Raw genomic sequence first — 15,807 nt, 5'->3', positions numbered from 1 at the left:
GGCACCATTAGACTAGAGAGGAGACATTTTGCAGGGCTGGAAGGAGGGTCTAGTGGTTACAGTGGGACTGGCGAGGCCGGGGTTCCAGTCCCTGCTCTGGCTGGCAGAGGGGAAGTTACTTCACCAGCTCTCCCCCCAACACAGCATGTCCCTGGCAGTCTGTTCTCCAGGCTGTGTGCAGTCATACGTGTCCCAGCAATGGGGCTCTCGTCTCTCCCCTTGGTTGCTGGCACAGGGGGAGGGGGGGATACAGGGAGTGTATGGGGTGGGGTGTCTGGCTCAGGATGTTACTTCTCGGGAAGGGGAGCAAACACCCAGGTCCCCCGAGCTAATCCTGTCTACCCGCGTTATTCTCACTGCCGTGCTGTGGCTTAAAGGGTTCATGAGATGCTGGGCTGTACGAACAGGGCCAGAGCAGCAGTAGGAGGGACGTGATCTCTGTACTCAGCACTGGGGCGGCCGCTGGTCCAGTTCTGGGGTGCACACAGGCTGTGGAAGTGCTGGCCTTAAAGTCAGTGACATTTTGGTCCTTGAGACCCAGTAGATGGGGTGTTCCCACAGCACTCTGCCCTCCGGGGGCTGGCAGAGAGCACGGAGCCAGCTCCGGGCAGGGAGGGATGTCTCCCCACAGCCCAACATCTGTCTATCCTTGCACCTCATTGCATGGTCCCACATCTGGGCGCTGGCCAAGCCCCTCTCTGTGCCACACACAGCCCTGCTGGGGAGCGTGGGCGGCTCCGGTGCGCCGGGCAGACAGACGCCTGCTGAGGTCTCTCGCTGCCTCGCGTGCACACCCAGGCTGCCCTGCAGAGGCCCTGGCTCCGTCCTCCCCACCCAGCATTCCTGGGCCACACGCCTGTTCTGGCCACAGGAGGCGCTACATGAGGAAGGAGGGAACATGAGCCAGGAGTTCGCAGCGCCGGAGCCTGAGCAGGGTGCTGTGGGGCTCGCGTTTCCTTTTGGTTGGAGGAGCCGCTCTCCCACGCCTCTTCCTCAGCCGCTCGGTGCTAGGAGCAAGCCAGGCCAGGGAGCAGCTGGGGTGTCTCGTCGTCCTGGGGAGCCATCGGGCCCCAGCCCTCTCTCTGCTCCGTGCCAGAGCGAACCCTGCAAAGGAGGTAAGTGGAGCATCAGTGAGCAACAGGGCGAGGGCATCACGTGCCCCCACGGATCCCCTTTACTGCCCCCCGTGCTGCCGCCCGCCTTCCCGCTGGAGCCGGCTGCTCCTGGGCCGCTAGGCGTGTCGCCCTCGAGGGGGCGCTTGAGTGGGATACCAGGGAGCCACGCCCTAAATGCGCCTCAGGCAGAGCCAGCCGCTGTGCGGGCTCCTGCACATGTCCCCCCCGGACTCAGGCTGTTCAAACCCAGCTGAATCCCAAAGGCCATCGGCCTCCATGGAGCCCTGGGCAGCCGTGGCCAAAGCCAGGCCTCTCTGATGGCTGTGGGGTGGCTCCCCGTGAAACCCGCTGGGGTCTTAGGCCCAGACGGACTGGGCTGGCACTGGCCTGGGAGGTGTTCCCGCAAGGCCACAGCGGGATGTATCGGGGTGCTTGGAGGAAGCGCCCGCTGTTACCATACCTGGCCTGTGACTCCATGGAGGGCTCCGGGGTCCCTGCTTGGACACTTTCCTCCACCACCACAAGCTTCGCCTTCGCAAGCGGGGAGTCCAGCCGGACTCGATTTCCTTCCTCTTGGGGGGACGAATCTCTTCATCGGGAGCCTGCTCTGAGTCCCGCCTGCACCAGGGCGAGAGAGGGGGTAAGTAAGAGCATCTGTTCCTGTGCTTACAGGCTTCCTGGGGGAGATCGCGCGCCTGAGGGGACAGGACAGGGGGCGGACAGCCTGGTTTCTACTCCTCTCCCTGCCACTGAGCTTGGCAGAGTCCCTTCCCCCCCGTGCCTCCATTTCCCCCCTGTAAAATGGGGCTAGGGCTAGGAGCAGAGGGGGCAGCTGTCACCTGGCAGGCTCAGCGTGCGGGTTGGGAGGCCAATCCCCTCTCTCTTTGTTTCCCCAGCTAAGGACAGTGACACTCACCAGCTGTGTGAGACCGTAGAAAGCGCGAGCGGGGCTAGACAGTAAGATCCCAGGGCTGGCGCCTGTCTCTGTGTCACCCTGAAGCTGAGGGTGTCCGTTGAGCCAGGCGTGAAGCGAGGGAAGCAGCTCCAGGCATGGTGGAGAGTGCTTTGTGTGCAGAGCCTCCCCAGGCCGAATCGGCCCTGGCCTTCCCGGCCTGTTACCGGCCACCTCTGGGTTCTCAGCCGTTCTGACTGCACGGATCGTCCCCGTGCGCTGCACGGCTAGTGTGAGGCTTGTGTCTGTGCCAGGCCAAGCGCCCTAGAGCCCTGGGACAGCCCGGCGAGCTCAGCCATCGCCACCCGTACGCCCCAGCTAGTCTGCGTGGAGCAGCAGCACTGGGCGTGTGAGGGAGACTGGGTGTCTGAGCGCTTCAGTGTAGACACTACCGACGCCGACGGGAGGGTTCTCCCATTGCTGGAGTTACTCTGCCTTCCCGAGAATCCTCCCGGAGCCTGGCGCTGTCTACACTGGGGGTTCAGGCAGGCTCCCTCTCTCACTCCGGGGCGTGGAGTTTTCACCCCCTCCCCTCCTAAGCGATGTAGCTGGGTCAACCGAACTTTTTAGTGTAGATCAGGCCTGAGTGTGGTACATCCTGTCAAGTGCTACAGAAATGGAGCCACAGCTGAGTGGGGACAGGGCAGCTGTCCAGGCTGGGTGAAATATTCCAAACGAAACATTTTCCTGTCAGAAAATGGTGTTTCGTCAAAATCAATTTTTTCCTCAGGAAAAGATCAGTTTTGGTGGAATCTTCCAGGGGGAGAAAGGACACATTTTGGGTCAGATCCCCGCTGCTCCCCGCTGGACTACATTTCCCGTGATGCACTGTGGTCTCCGCCTCTGGCAGAGCTGCCGCAGTGCACCCTGGGGGTCCCCTGAGGCATCCTAGTGGCTCAGCCCTGGGGACAAATGGAAACCCAACGGCCGGTTCCGGAATGTCGGAATGTTCCGTTTCAATCGGAAATGTCGAATTGCAACGCTCTGGAATTCTCCAGGCCAGGGAAAACGTCGCTATTTTGACGTCTCATCCCCGGCCAGAATGAAAACCAATGTGGACACATCAGACTCTTCCGGGAATGGAAATGGGGTTTTCCCATCAGCAAATCAAAGTGTCCAAGTGGAGCACGGAATGGGGAATCATCCATTCCCAGCTGAACAGTGTTTAAGAGAGACTAGAACAGGGTTTAAAAGAGAACTGGATAAATTCATGGCGGTTAAGTCCATTAATGGCTATTAGCCAGGACGGGTAAGGAATGGTGTCCCTAGCCTCTGTCTGTCAGAGGGTGGAGATGGATGGCAGGAGAGAGATCACTTGATCATTGCCTGTTGGGTTCACTCCCTCTGGGGCACCTGGCATTGGCCACTGTCGGTAGACAGGAAACTGGGCTAGATGGACCTTTGGTCTGACCCAGTCTGGCCGTTCTTATGAACCTGCGGGGGGATTTTAGGGAAGCGGGGGGAGGAGGGTAAATTACCTACGCCTGGTCCAGGCACTGGGGCTAACTGCTCCTACTCATGGGGGGAAAAAACCACTAGAGGCTCTTTAATGATGAGGGGTCGGGAATTCTTTTTTACACCTTCTCTGAAAAATGGCACCTTCACCAGCACAGCGCCCCCTAGCATCCCAGTGGAGGATTGCTCTTCTCCCCCGTTTACGGCTGGGGCTCAGAATGCAGTGTGGTAGCCTTCCAATCCCTGCTCTGCCCCGACTCCCTGCATGACTTTGCTGGGGGACAGCCCTGGGACTGCCAGTTAGACCACGTCAGCTTGTCTGTCTCCACGCCAACTGGGCCACCGACAAAGGGGCTGATCCGCTGCTGCTCTGCGCCTTGTGCAAAGGGGGCGAAGTGCTGCCCTCCGGTCTGACGGCGCGTGACGTTTGCTGTGCGTGCGGGACTGCGGGAGCTCTCAGGGTTCTCCGCTGTCCCCAGACTTCACCCCGTGCAGGCCAGGCGGGTGCGCTCAAAGAGCTGCAGCGAATGGCTCCAGAACTCCCCACCCAGCCTTTCACAAACAGACTCCGCAAAGGCCCGAGGACAAATGACTAAAGCGGCTGCGACGTTTCCAGGCCAAACCACTTGTCAGACATCACAAGATAGAGGCCCGGTGAGGAGATCTTGTTTTCCACCCTCTCCAGTCTCCTGAACGCCTGGTGCCGTTAGCCTCACAGAGCCCTGCCTGGGTCCGCAGGCCGTGCGGGAGACGGCCGGGGGGCAAGGGGAATTGGTGGGCTTTGGGGCAGAGGGAAGCTTTACGGCAGCCCCACGTCCAGTGGCGGATTAATAATTTTCCCGCCCCTAGGCCGGGAAATAATTGCCACCCTGGCCCCGCCCCGACTCCACCCTTTTCCCGCCCCCATTCCAACCCCCTCCCCAAAGTCCCTGCCCCAACTCCACCCCCTCCCTACACCTATTGGATCCCTTCCCCAAATCCCCGCCCCTGGCCCCGCCTCTTCCCCCAGCGCACGGCGTTCCCCCTCCCTCCCTGCCCCGCGAAACAGCTGTTTTGCGGCGCAAGCGCTGGGAGGGGAGAGAAACAGGACGCGGCGGCGCGCTTGCAGAGGAGGCGGAGGTGAGCTGGAGCAGGGGGGCGGGGTGCGGAGGGGAGCTTCCGCCCCTGCAAATTTGCCGCCCTAGGCCTAGGCCTTGTTGGCCTAGGCAATAATACGGCACTGCCCGCGTCACACCCAGGCTCTGTCCGCGTGAGGGCGCTGTGTGACTGGCAGGTAGCAGGTGGAGCTGCTGCTGGTCTCCTTTGGGCCAAGTGGGGGTGTCTGCGCTGCGCTCCAGGAGCTGTACTGGCATGAGCGCTGAGCGAGCCAGCGTGCTAAAAACAGCAGCGCGGCCGCTGCTGCCCAGGAGTGTAGCGAGCATCAGCCAGGATCGTCCTGGGGCAGCTAGCCCCTCCCACCGCACACAGGTTCTACACCACCCCAGCAACAGTCACCCCTTGCCCCGGCTCGCCCGGCATGGTGCTGTGGTTCCCCGGTTCAGAGCTCCCTAGAAGCCATGTGCCACCCCCGGTGTGTGTTCACTAGTGCGCAGGGCAGTCTGTATTTTCAATGGTCCTAGGGTGACCAGATGTCCCGATTTCATAGGGACAGTCCTGATTTTTGGGGCTTTTTCTCATATAGGTGCCCCCTGACCCCCCACCCCCGTCCTGATTTTTCAAACTTTCTATCTGATCATCATAAATGGCCCAGGCAATGGGGCTCCCACCCCTTCCCTGGGAGACAGCGCCCTGGCCCCATAGATCTCACTGCCAGTTTTCTGATCCTCCGTTTCCATTGTCCCTCCCCCGTGTCCCCCCCCCCTCCCAGCTCTCCTAAGCGATCCCAACCCCCCCCCAGTGTGCTCCCCCCCCCCCCCCCCCCCCCCCCCGTGGCACCGAGCAGGCCTGTCCCCCAACACAGCCCCTCAGCACTGGGCTGCACCAGGTGGGGTCAATCTGCCCCTAGCCCCTCCCTCCAGCCTCCTGAGCATTTCTGGGGATCTTCTCTGAACTCCCCCCAGCTCGTCAGGGTCTGTCAGGAAATGAGATGCCCAGTAGTGAACACAATGTGCCAGGTGCATTCCCCACCGGAGGTGCATGGGCGGGGGGGCACCGTGACCTCACAACTCTGTGATACGATGTCCCTCCATCTAGCTAGCTAGCTATCCTCACACACACACACCCCTATCTATCTATCTATCTATCGATCCCCAAACACCCCCTCTATCTATCTATCCCTAACCACCCCTCTATCTATCTACCCCCAACCACCCCTTTATCTATCTATCTGTCTATCTATCTACCCCCAACCACCCCTCTATCTATCTATCTATCTATCTATCTATCTATCCCCAAACACCCCCTCTATCTATCTAGGTTGCATACTCCCATCACTGCAGGATCTCAGCTCTTCCAGGGGTCTGTTGCTGCCGTATCCCCCGTCCGACTCCTTTCTAACAAACCTCTCACTGTCCCCCTTGCTGCCAGGTCTCCAGCCACTCACGCTGGGCTCTACTCTCCCGGGATGTACCAGGGAGTGAATGAGTTCCCTCCTGCTGCGCTCACTGCATTTTCCCAAGTGGGGTTCCCAATCCCACAGCTGGCTCACAAACCCCCCCCCCCATGTGGAGTCCACTTCTGCTCACTCCTGGCTCCCCTGCTCCGTTGTGGGGTTTCCCTGGCCTCACTGTGGCTCCTCCCCATTTCGTGCCCTTTGCAGATGTCATGAGCATGCCGCGGTCTCCTTCTCCCAGCCACCCACTGTAGCTATGAATCGAGACTGGGCGTTCCCAAGACCCTGCTGCCACTTACCTTCGGCCTCAGGTCCCCCGGCCTTTCTTCCCCGCTGACCTTATCCCTCGCAAATACTTTTTGGGGTAAGGGCTTCCTGACTACTGATTGGAGGAACAGCAAGCCCAGACCGCAAAAAGATCCAAGAGAGAACGAGACCGGGAGAGGCAGGACCTGTCATCCGTGCGCCCCGTTGAGGCAGATACGTTCCGGCACCACGAGGCTGGAGGGACGCCACGGCTGAGAAGAGAAGAGAAGCAAAGGTGATGCACCGGCTGTCTGCGCCCTGTGTGTTGCTCTTCCCCCTGAGGGGAGCTCACTCTTAATATTGTTGTTCTCGTGTATTATGGTAGGGCCTAGAGGCTGTAACGGGATCAGGGCCCTGCCATGCTGGGTACTGCTTAGACCCTATCCCAGGGGAGCTGGAACAATTTGCATCTTGGGGGTGCTGAGAGCCATTGAACCAAACTGTGAACCCTGGATATGATGGAAACCACTTCAAGCCAGGGGGTATGGCAGCCCCCCCAGTACCCATAATTCCAGTACCTATGCCCTATCCAGGATCAGGGCCCCATTGTGCCAGGTGCGGCACAGAGTATAGGGTTGCCAACTGTCTAATCGCACAAACCCAAACACCCTTGCCACGCCTCTGCCCTGAGGCCCCGCCCCACCACACGCCTTCTCTGAGGCCCCACCCTGCTCACTCCACCCCCCTCCCTCTGTTGCTCACTCTCCCCCACCCTCATTCACTTGCACCAGGCTGGGGCAGGGGATTGGGTTGCGGGAGGGAGGTGTGCGGTGCAGGCTCTGGGAGAGAGTTTGGTTGCTGGAGGGGGCTCCGGGCTGGGGCAGGGGATTGTGGTGCAGGAGGGGGTGCAGGGTGCAGACTCCAGCTGGAAGGTGCTTAACTCGGGCGGCTCCCGGGCGGTGGTGCAGCGGGGCTAAGGCAGGCTCCCTGCCTGCTCTGGCCCTGCACCGCTCCCGGAAGTGGCCAGCATGTCCCTGCAGTCCCTGGGGGTTCCCAGCCAATGGGAGCTGCGGAGTCGGCACTCGGGGCACATGCAGTGCGTGGAGACCCTCTGCCCCCCCACAGGGATGTGCTGGCTGCTTCCGGGAGTGGCACGGAGCCAAGGCAGGTAGGGAGCCTGCCTGAGCCCCGCTGCGCCACTGGACTGTTAGCACCTAAAATCTCCTGGTTTGGCTGCAGCAGCCTCCAGGAGATCGAGCCCGATTCCAGGAGTCTCTGGCGAAAGCAGGAGGGTTGGGACCCCGACAGAGTGAGAGTCAGGCAGGCTCAATAGACAAGACTGGCAAAGGATGGGCATACCGGCCCTTTAAGAGCAGGCACCAGCAGCCCAGCTGTTACTGTGGCTTGGCCCTTTAAGGTCAGGTATTTAGGGTGGGGCCTGGAGAGATCATGTGACCAAGAGACCCATGTGACTGGAATGGCAGGACTATATAAAGAGCAGCCTGTAGCTTTTTGGCTGGGTCATGGAGGTAGGAAACTGCTTTGCCTTCCCGATCAGCAGGGAAACTGAGGCACAATTTGCCCTGCCACAAGAAGGGGGCTGCGAACAGGATCAGGGAGATGGAGGCTGAGTCTGCATCTGGTGCTGGAGAGCTAAGGGAGTCTCTAACAGAGGGAAAGTGATCCCTGCTTCACAGGGGAAACCGAGGTGCAAGGGAGCGATGCACGCAAAGTGACACAAAGCTGGAAACTGGCCCCTGGGTTGCTGCTGTAGTTGGAGCCAGTACAGAGGAGAGTGAATATCTGGAAACGCTTTTCATTCTGTGAGTGTTGGAAATGGGGGAATTCCTGTGGAAAGTTAAACAATTGTCTTCATAAGCAGTAATTAATTATTCACATCAAAAATAAGCAAAACAAATTCAGCCACGAGGCTAAACGGAGCCCACCCCCCAGCTGTCCCCCCTTCCCTCCCTCACACACACAAAGAATTCAGATAGATGAAAGGCTGCCATAAAAAGATGGAGAAAAGCTGATCTCTTGCCACAGAGGGCAGGACAAGGGGCGATGGGCTCAAACTACAGCAGAACAGATTGAGATTAAATCTCAGGGAAAACTTCCTAACGTCAGTGCAGCAGGACAATGGAACAGACGCCTCGGGAGGTCGGGGAAGCTCCTTCCAAAGGAGGCTGGAGCCATCTGTCCTGGGTGGGTCAGACCAATGGTTCTCAAACTGTGTGTATTGGCCACCCCTTTCAGACAGTAAGCCTCTGCATGGGACCCTCCCTTATCAATAAAAACACAGTTTCTATATTAACACTATTTTAAATGCTAAATGTATAACCCTGTTGTTTAAAATGAATCGACCTTTTCTCACAGCTTTGAAATGGACTAAAACGCATTTTTATCAAATAAGCAGAAAAGTTCGTTTTTTAAACCCTTCCTGTTTCGTACGGGAGGGAGTGCAAAGAAACGGTTAAGAGCACTTTTCACAGCAGACTTTGCCCCCCCACTGCCACTCTTACTTCTGCGCTGCTGCTGGTGGTGGCTCTGCCTTCGGGGCTGGGTGGCCGGAGAGCAGCAGCTGCTGGCCAGGAGCCCCGCTCTGAAGGCAGCACTCCAACAGCAGCGCAGAACTGCAGACGTTAGGGTGGCAATGCCGTACTAAGCCCAGGGCCGGCTCCAGGCACCAGCCCAGCAAGCAGGTGCTTGGGGCGGCCAACGGAGAGGGGCGGCACGTCCAGCTCTTCGGCAGCGGGTCCCTCACCCCCTCTCGGAGGGAAGGACCCCCTGCCGAATTGCCGCCGAAGACTGAAGTAGCGGCGATAGAGCAGATCGCGATCGCGGCTTTTTTTGCTGCTTGGGGTGACAAAAACCCTGGAGCCGGCCCTGACTAAGTCACTTTGACTTCTGCAGAATGTTTGACCTTTGCGCTGGGAGGGGGGGCTAAAGCAAATTTGGGGTGGCTATAGCCCCCACAAAACCTCCCAGTGCTGCCTCTGCATGTGTGTCTGACTGTTCAAATATAAGTGACTTTTTTTTTTTTTTTTTTTTTTGCTGATCTCCGTGTTCTGATTGGTTGGCAGTTTAATGCACCTCTTCAGCAGCTGACCAATCAAGCCCTCTTGTGTTGTCTCAGTCCCACCTTTTTAGTCTCCAGACAACAAACCCGCGCACACGATTCTACAATCGCTGGGGTCCAGTTTCCTGAACGAGGGGCTAATACCAAGGTATCTTTTGTTTAGGAACAGCGATCGCGGCATTATCCGCTTACAATATGGTTTGAAATAAATACACTCCATTGCGACGGAAAGGGGGGTGTCCTTTTCTAAAACGCTAGGTTGAAATGATCTCTTAGAGCAGTTGCTCTCTGTTTTGTGCATGTTCTCGCAACCCCCATGTAATAAACTCACAGCCTCCAGTGTGAGAAGTCCTGGTTTTGACACAACAAATCCTGCATCTGGGCAGGGGTTAGACTAGACGACCCTTGTGGTCCCTTCTAAACCTGTGGCTCCGTGATTCTAGGATTAAACCTGTGAATGGGGCGGAATAAAAAATGTTTCCATAAGATCCCTCAAATGGAGAATATTAAGGGGATGTTCTTGGGGGGGGGGGAGAGACAAAGAGGTGGGAAAAAACCCTTCCACGCTCAGCGTCTGGCCCAGCTCACTGCATGACAAACTCCTGCCAGCTGTGTCTTACCCTGCGTGTGTGTGAGCAGCGGCCAGAGGGAGGCAGAGCTGCTGGGGAAGTCAGTGGAGCCGTGCCAGGCTGCCCCAGCCAAAGCTCTGGCCCATGGACCTGGGAGGGGGTTCTACAGAGTTTGGGGAGCTGGAGGGGTATTGGCTGGGCGGGGTCCCCAGGTGCTTGTTTGTGTCCTCACTGCAGAACTGGTGCAACCCCTGTCCTTTTTTCATGCTCATTACCCCATGGGTGCTGGGGGGGCAAGAGGCTGACACGGCTTCCCTGACACCAAGCACTGAGTGCCTCCGCTCCCACCTGCCTGCCCTCTCCCCCGCCCCTTGCCGAGAATCAGGGGCTCTCGCTGTCCATGGATGGGTCGGCTGCACCTTCTGCAGAAGGAAGTCCCATGCTTTGCAGACCCCTGGAGAGATGGGGCCCCCCGGGAGCAGGCTCCCCTTCCAAAGCGGGGCACAACCCTGGATGGCTGCGCCTGGTGGAGAAGAGTCGGGGATCCCCAGTGAGCTGCCGTCCTGCCTCGCCTCTGCAGTGACGGCTGCTCCCTTCCTGCGGGTGATGCCGCAGTGCCTGCAGTGTCTCTCGCTGCAGTCTGGCCCAGCTCTCCTGCTGCAGTGTGTCGTGACTGCAGTGCCCGCCTGCCCCTCCCCCAGCCCTTTTCTCTGCAGTGATTCCCCCCATCCCCCCACCTCTCTCCCATTTGCTGCCTGCCCCTCTCGGGAGATAATGCAGCTGCATTGCACCGTTATTTTTCTGCATGGCCCAGCAGGGGAAGGGGCTGCTGGCTCTAGCAGCCTCCTTCCCCACCTGCTGGTTTGCCTCCTTCCTAGTCTCTCCCAGTTGGCTAAGCACCGACCCTCTTTTCCTTGCTAGATACCCCTCCACCCTGTGCCACCACTACTCCTGCCTCCCTTCCGTCAGGGGAGTACGGCCCCACGAGCGCGGGCACTGCTACTGGCCCACGAAGCTGCCAATGCTGAGCCCCCCTGTGTTGTTGCAACGACGCCATGTGGCACGAGGAAGCGCTGCTGTGTCTGGGGACCCGCGCAGGGGTGGGTGGAGCCCCAAGCTCCCTGCCCTCTCAAAGGCAATGCCTCCCTTCCCCGCGGGCGCCGCATGGCACTGGGCCTTCCTGGGCTGCAGGGAGAATTGCTCCAGTTTGACTCAAAGCTGGTCTTGCCTTCCCCCAAGGTGTCAGAGCTGGGGCGCGCGAAGACCCCGAACTGAGAAAAGGGGACAGATGGAGGAGACAAGATTAACGAAGCACAGCTGCCAAATGACGGTGTGAAGGCAAAGAGTAAAGCATGTGCGTCACTCTACCCACGCGAGCAGGCCGTCTGGCTTCAATGGGCTCGCTCGCCTCCGCCAAGCCAAGCAGGGGTCTGCAGGACCAGGGCCGTGCAGCCCAGCGGCGGGGGGGGGGGTAATCAATGATGGTGCTTTACTTCATTGGACGACCGGGGTCGTGGGAGACTTAGTGAAATCCACTAATGCAAGAATATCCTGGACTCTTTGGAAGGGGAGGAGTTACTGGAAAGAATTCCCTGTCTAATGAATCCCCACACCAAGTGTGGTGGCCCCTCGCCCCAGCCGTACTCTGGAGGTAGGCCAGTAGCTCTCAGCGCCAGTCCGAAAAGACACTTTAGAAATTCATCACCACTTAGCACGTTTGAAGCTGATGGGTTCTGCTGGGCTTTGGGTTGGGCCGAGCTAGTAAAAAACGGCCAGGATTCCCATTTTCTCATCAGACGGGGTTTTTTTAAGTTTCTGTTTTGAAACAGCCACGTTTGAGTTTGAGTCGCGCCTGGTGTCGCAGCCGGCTGACCCAAGCCGCCAGCGGAGCAGAGAGCCGCCAGCGGAGCAGAGAGCCGCAGCGGCATCCACTCGCCATTTCCCAAAACGTGACTTTTGGAATGACATTTTTGCAAGTTCCAATTTGGATTTTGTTTGTTTGTTTGGGGGAGGGAGGGGACATTTCTAGTGACAAATGTCCCTGCTTTGCAATGCGTTCTAAAACTGGCGAACAATGGGCATGGCCTGGGGAACAGGCGTGACTAGCGAAAGGGGCTGGGCCTGGGATCTTTGATAGAGGTTGCTGAAGATAAACTCTCTTGAAATAGGCCGTGGTGATATTTAACTCCCGCAGACGCACTGTTCGGGTGGGAGCCAGCAGGTGGCGATGTTACACAGAGTCTGATCCTAGCGTGGGTGAGATTTGGGGAACCTGTGTCCACCCTGTGAGTTCGGGTTCAGCTTGTGAAGTTGCTGGGACACTGCCCGTCATGGTGTCTGTGAGTCACCGAGATGCTGTCAGGGCTGTCATGTGTTCCCCCGACTAGGACAAGGGGACGGACACAGCCTGGGGAAATCAGCCTGACCTTGTTTGTGTGTGTGTCCAGGGCTGCGTGGTGTAATTTTGACACCGTTTTCCATACAAGCTACCTCTTTAAATTAGGAGAGCTTTCCTGGTCCTGATGGCAGGCTCTCGCTGCTTTATTGCAGACAGCACACTTTCCTAGAGAGCTTTCCTGGTCCTGATGGCAGGCTCTGGGGGCTCTGTAGGAAAGTGTGCTGTCTGCAGTAAGCCAGCGAGAGTAAGCTGAGGTGAGTGACACGTCTCTGCCTTAGAGAGCAGCCTGCTTTGTCTCTCTCCTTTGGGCGGCTGGTGTATTCTCATTCCAAGTTCTAAGACCTAAAGAGGGTGGGTGTTATCGCTGGGTCTTCTCAGCCCCGGAGCCAGAGCGACTCAAGGGGAATTCACAGGGTTGTGCTCGAATGGGATTGGGGAGGAGTGTGGGGCTGGGGGGAGGAGGGCAGCAGCTTTGGGAACAGGGGGTGGTCTTTTTTAACTGTGGGCCCCGCTGAGGAAGAAGGAAACTAGAAGCACAAAAAGAAACCCTCCATGCTTTGGAAGAGAAGCCGGGGTGGGGAGGGGGATCCTGGACTCCTTCGGAGGCTCTGCCCTAAGCCAGAAAAACGCTCACGAGTGGCGAGGACACTGAGGCAGGGGAAGGGGTCTGGGTATTGTTAGTGTTTTCTCTGGGTCTGTATATCTCTCAGGCTCTCTAAAGTGAAGAGCGATCGGGGTCTGGGGACCCGTTAGCAAGCCTGACTCTCGGCCTGCTTCACCATCACCTGTCCCCAGAGCAGGGACCTGTAACCTGGGGTGCCCGCAAGGACGGGGAGTAGCTGTGCTTCAGCTACCGGGGCTTCTGGGGGCTCATCCCTGGTCCTGGGGGCCAGGGGCTGCTAGGCCAGAGCGCCCCACTCCTGGGATGAGGCCACAGACAGAGACTGTGCCCAGGAAATGTGCCAGAGGCCCAGGGAAGCCCAGTGGGTGGGACCGAAACGCAGCAGCCCAGGAGAGGGAGAGCGACCAGGGCAGCAGGCTGCAGACATGCTGTATTGGTCTTTGTTGTGCAGTGCAAACTCTTTGGCAAGGGGGGGCAGGGAGCAAACTCCTGCTCTTTCTTAATCTCTCTAACGAGCGTCTTGGGACAGCAGCTTCCTGGGAGCAGAGATGCCAACTCGCGGATGTATCACCAGAGGCGCGATCTCCAAGTGAAATTCTGCCTCGTGCATGGTCTCACAGCAGAACCCGCAAAGCAGGGGCTCCCCTACCAGCCTGGGGAGTGGGAGGGGGACCCCACTGCAGCCCCCCCCCCGGACTAAAAGTGGCAGACGTGAGACTGGGAGGGCAGAACTAAGGCCTGGGGGCTGCAGGGGGCAGAAGTGCAGAGAGTGGGGGCTGATGGGGGGGATGTATTGATGGTGGTTTCTGAGCAGATGGGGTGAGTGCTGGGAGGGGGAACTGAGGGCGGTGGGGTTGATGGGGTGAGAGGATGAACTGAGCGGGGGCTGGGGGGAGAGGATTAATTGCTGGGCAGGAGATGGGCAGATGTGGGCGTGCGAGCTCCTGCAGCAGGGGCCAAAATCCCCTTGCCCAGTACTTGGGAGCGTGGGCGACACCAATTGTCACATGCCCACGCCCTGTGGGTGGGCAGGGGGAGACTCACCTAAACACACACGACACATAGCATCTTTTCAAAACATCTCATGATTTCTGGTCCAGTCTCAGGATTTTGATCTCTTGAGGTTGGCGTTCCCGTGGGAGCCAGGCTCTGGCGTTTGGGCTGCGATTTCTGCCCACGCGGGGTTTGCCTGTGCAGTGTGTGCCCACCTCTGTCCCAGAGCTGCTTTGGTAGTTTGCTAGCAGTTACTTCCAGCCTTTGAGAATGTGCTGGGTGCAGACGCTCTGGGCATCGCTGCATATCATTCCTAGATCCCACGGCCAGGCAGGATCACTGGGATCATCTCGGCTGACCCCCGGCACAGCCCAGGCCAGAGACCTGCCCCACGGTCACACCTAGGGCAGAGCGGTTAGAACAAACCATCGCCAGTGACGGACAGTCCACCCCCACCCTTGGCACATTGTTCCAGAGGTTAATTATCGTCACTGTTACAAATGTACCCTCATTTCCTGTCTGAACAGCTCTAGTGTCAACTTCCAGCCATTGGATGGGGTTCAACCTTCCTCTGCTAGAGTGAAGAGCCCGTTAGGAAATATTTGTTCCCCAGGTAGGTACTTACAGACTGTGGTCGGGTCACCCCTGAACCTGCTCTTTTTAAAGCTAAACAGATTGAGCTCCTTAAATCCATCCCTATCGGGCAGGTTTTCTGATCCTTTAATTCTTCTCATGGCTCTTCTCTGAACCCACTCAACTTATCAACATCCTTCCTCAATGGCGGGCACCAGAGCTGGGCACAGGATTCCAGCAGTGGTCACACCAGTGCATAGGCGCTGTCTCCGTGGGTCCTCCAGGGCTGGAGCACCCACGGGGAAAAATTGGTGGGTGCTCTGCAACCACCGGCAGCGCCCCGCCCTCCCACCGAAGCTCACCTCCGCTCTACCTCCACCTCCTCCTCTGAGCACGCCGCATGCCCGCTTTTCCCCCTAGCTCCCCAGCACTTGCCGCCGCGAAACAGCTGTTTCATGCGGCAAGCGCTGGGAGGGAGGGGGGAGGAAGGGGAACACGGCTCGGAGAAGAGGCGGGGCCGGGGCAGTGATTTGGGGAAGGGGTAGGGTGACCAGATGTCCTGATTTTACAGGGACAGTCCCGAATTTTGGGTCTTTTTCTTATATAGGTTCCTATTACCCCCCACCCCCGTCCCGATTTTTCACATTTGCTGTCTGGTCACCCGGGTCCATTAGGGGCAGGGAGGGGGCGGAGTTGGGGCAGGGACTTTGGGGAAGGGATTGGAATGGGGGCGGGGCCAAGTGTGTGGGGGGGGGGCACGAGCCCCCACCGGTGCCGGGAAAAGTTGGCATCTATGCACCAGTGCCCAAACCAGAGGAATCACTGCTCCTCCGAGATTCCCGTTTATTTTGTCTCAGGTTCATTTTAGCCTTTTTGCCACAGCGTTGTCCTGGGAGCTCATGTTCACCTGGTTCTGCATCCTGCCCCCAAATCTTTTCCAGAGCCCCTGCTCCCCACGAGAGAGTCCCCCATCTGTAATGGCTCCGTTCTTTGTTCCTAGCCATGCATACATTCACGCTTAGCTGGATTATTGTTTGCTTGTGCCCACTTTACCAAGCAATCCAAATCACTCTGAATCAGTGCCCTCGGCCCTATTTGCCACTCCCCCAGCTCTTGTGTCATCTGCTAAGTTGATCTGTGATTGTTTTACGTGTATTTCCAGGTCATTGAAGAATATGTTAAATAGCGTAGAGCCAAGAACAGACCCCCGCCGGACCCTACTAGAAACACACCCATTTGATGATGCTTCCCCCT

At 58.2% G+C, this 15,807-nt stretch overlaps 1 long non-coding RNA gene across 1 annotated transcript; it reads right to left on the bottom strand.

Annotated features, from left to right (window-relative positions):
- Positions 1–247: 247 nt before the first annotated feature.
- LOC117873689 lies at positions 248–6,459 on the bottom strand. The gene is made up of 3 exons (XR_004644782.1): positions 6,373–6,459; positions 1,576–1,733; positions 248–1,104 (listed from the first exon to the last, which is right to left on the bottom strand). It is a non-coding gene; the product is annotated as an uncharacterized LOC117873689 (long non-coding RNA).
- Between the last annotated feature and the right edge of the window lie 9,348 nt (positions 6,460–15,807).

Source organism: Trachemys scripta, chromosome 1, assembly GCF_013100865.1.
Source record: "Trachemys scripta elegans isolate TJP31775 chromosome 1, CAS_Tse_1.0, whole genome shotgun sequence".
Classification (NCBI taxonomy): domain Eukaryota; kingdom Metazoa; phylum Chordata; order Testudines; family Emydidae; genus Trachemys; species Trachemys scripta.
Note: the sequence above shows the minus strand (reverse complement) of the source record. Positions and strands in the feature narration are given on the sequence as shown.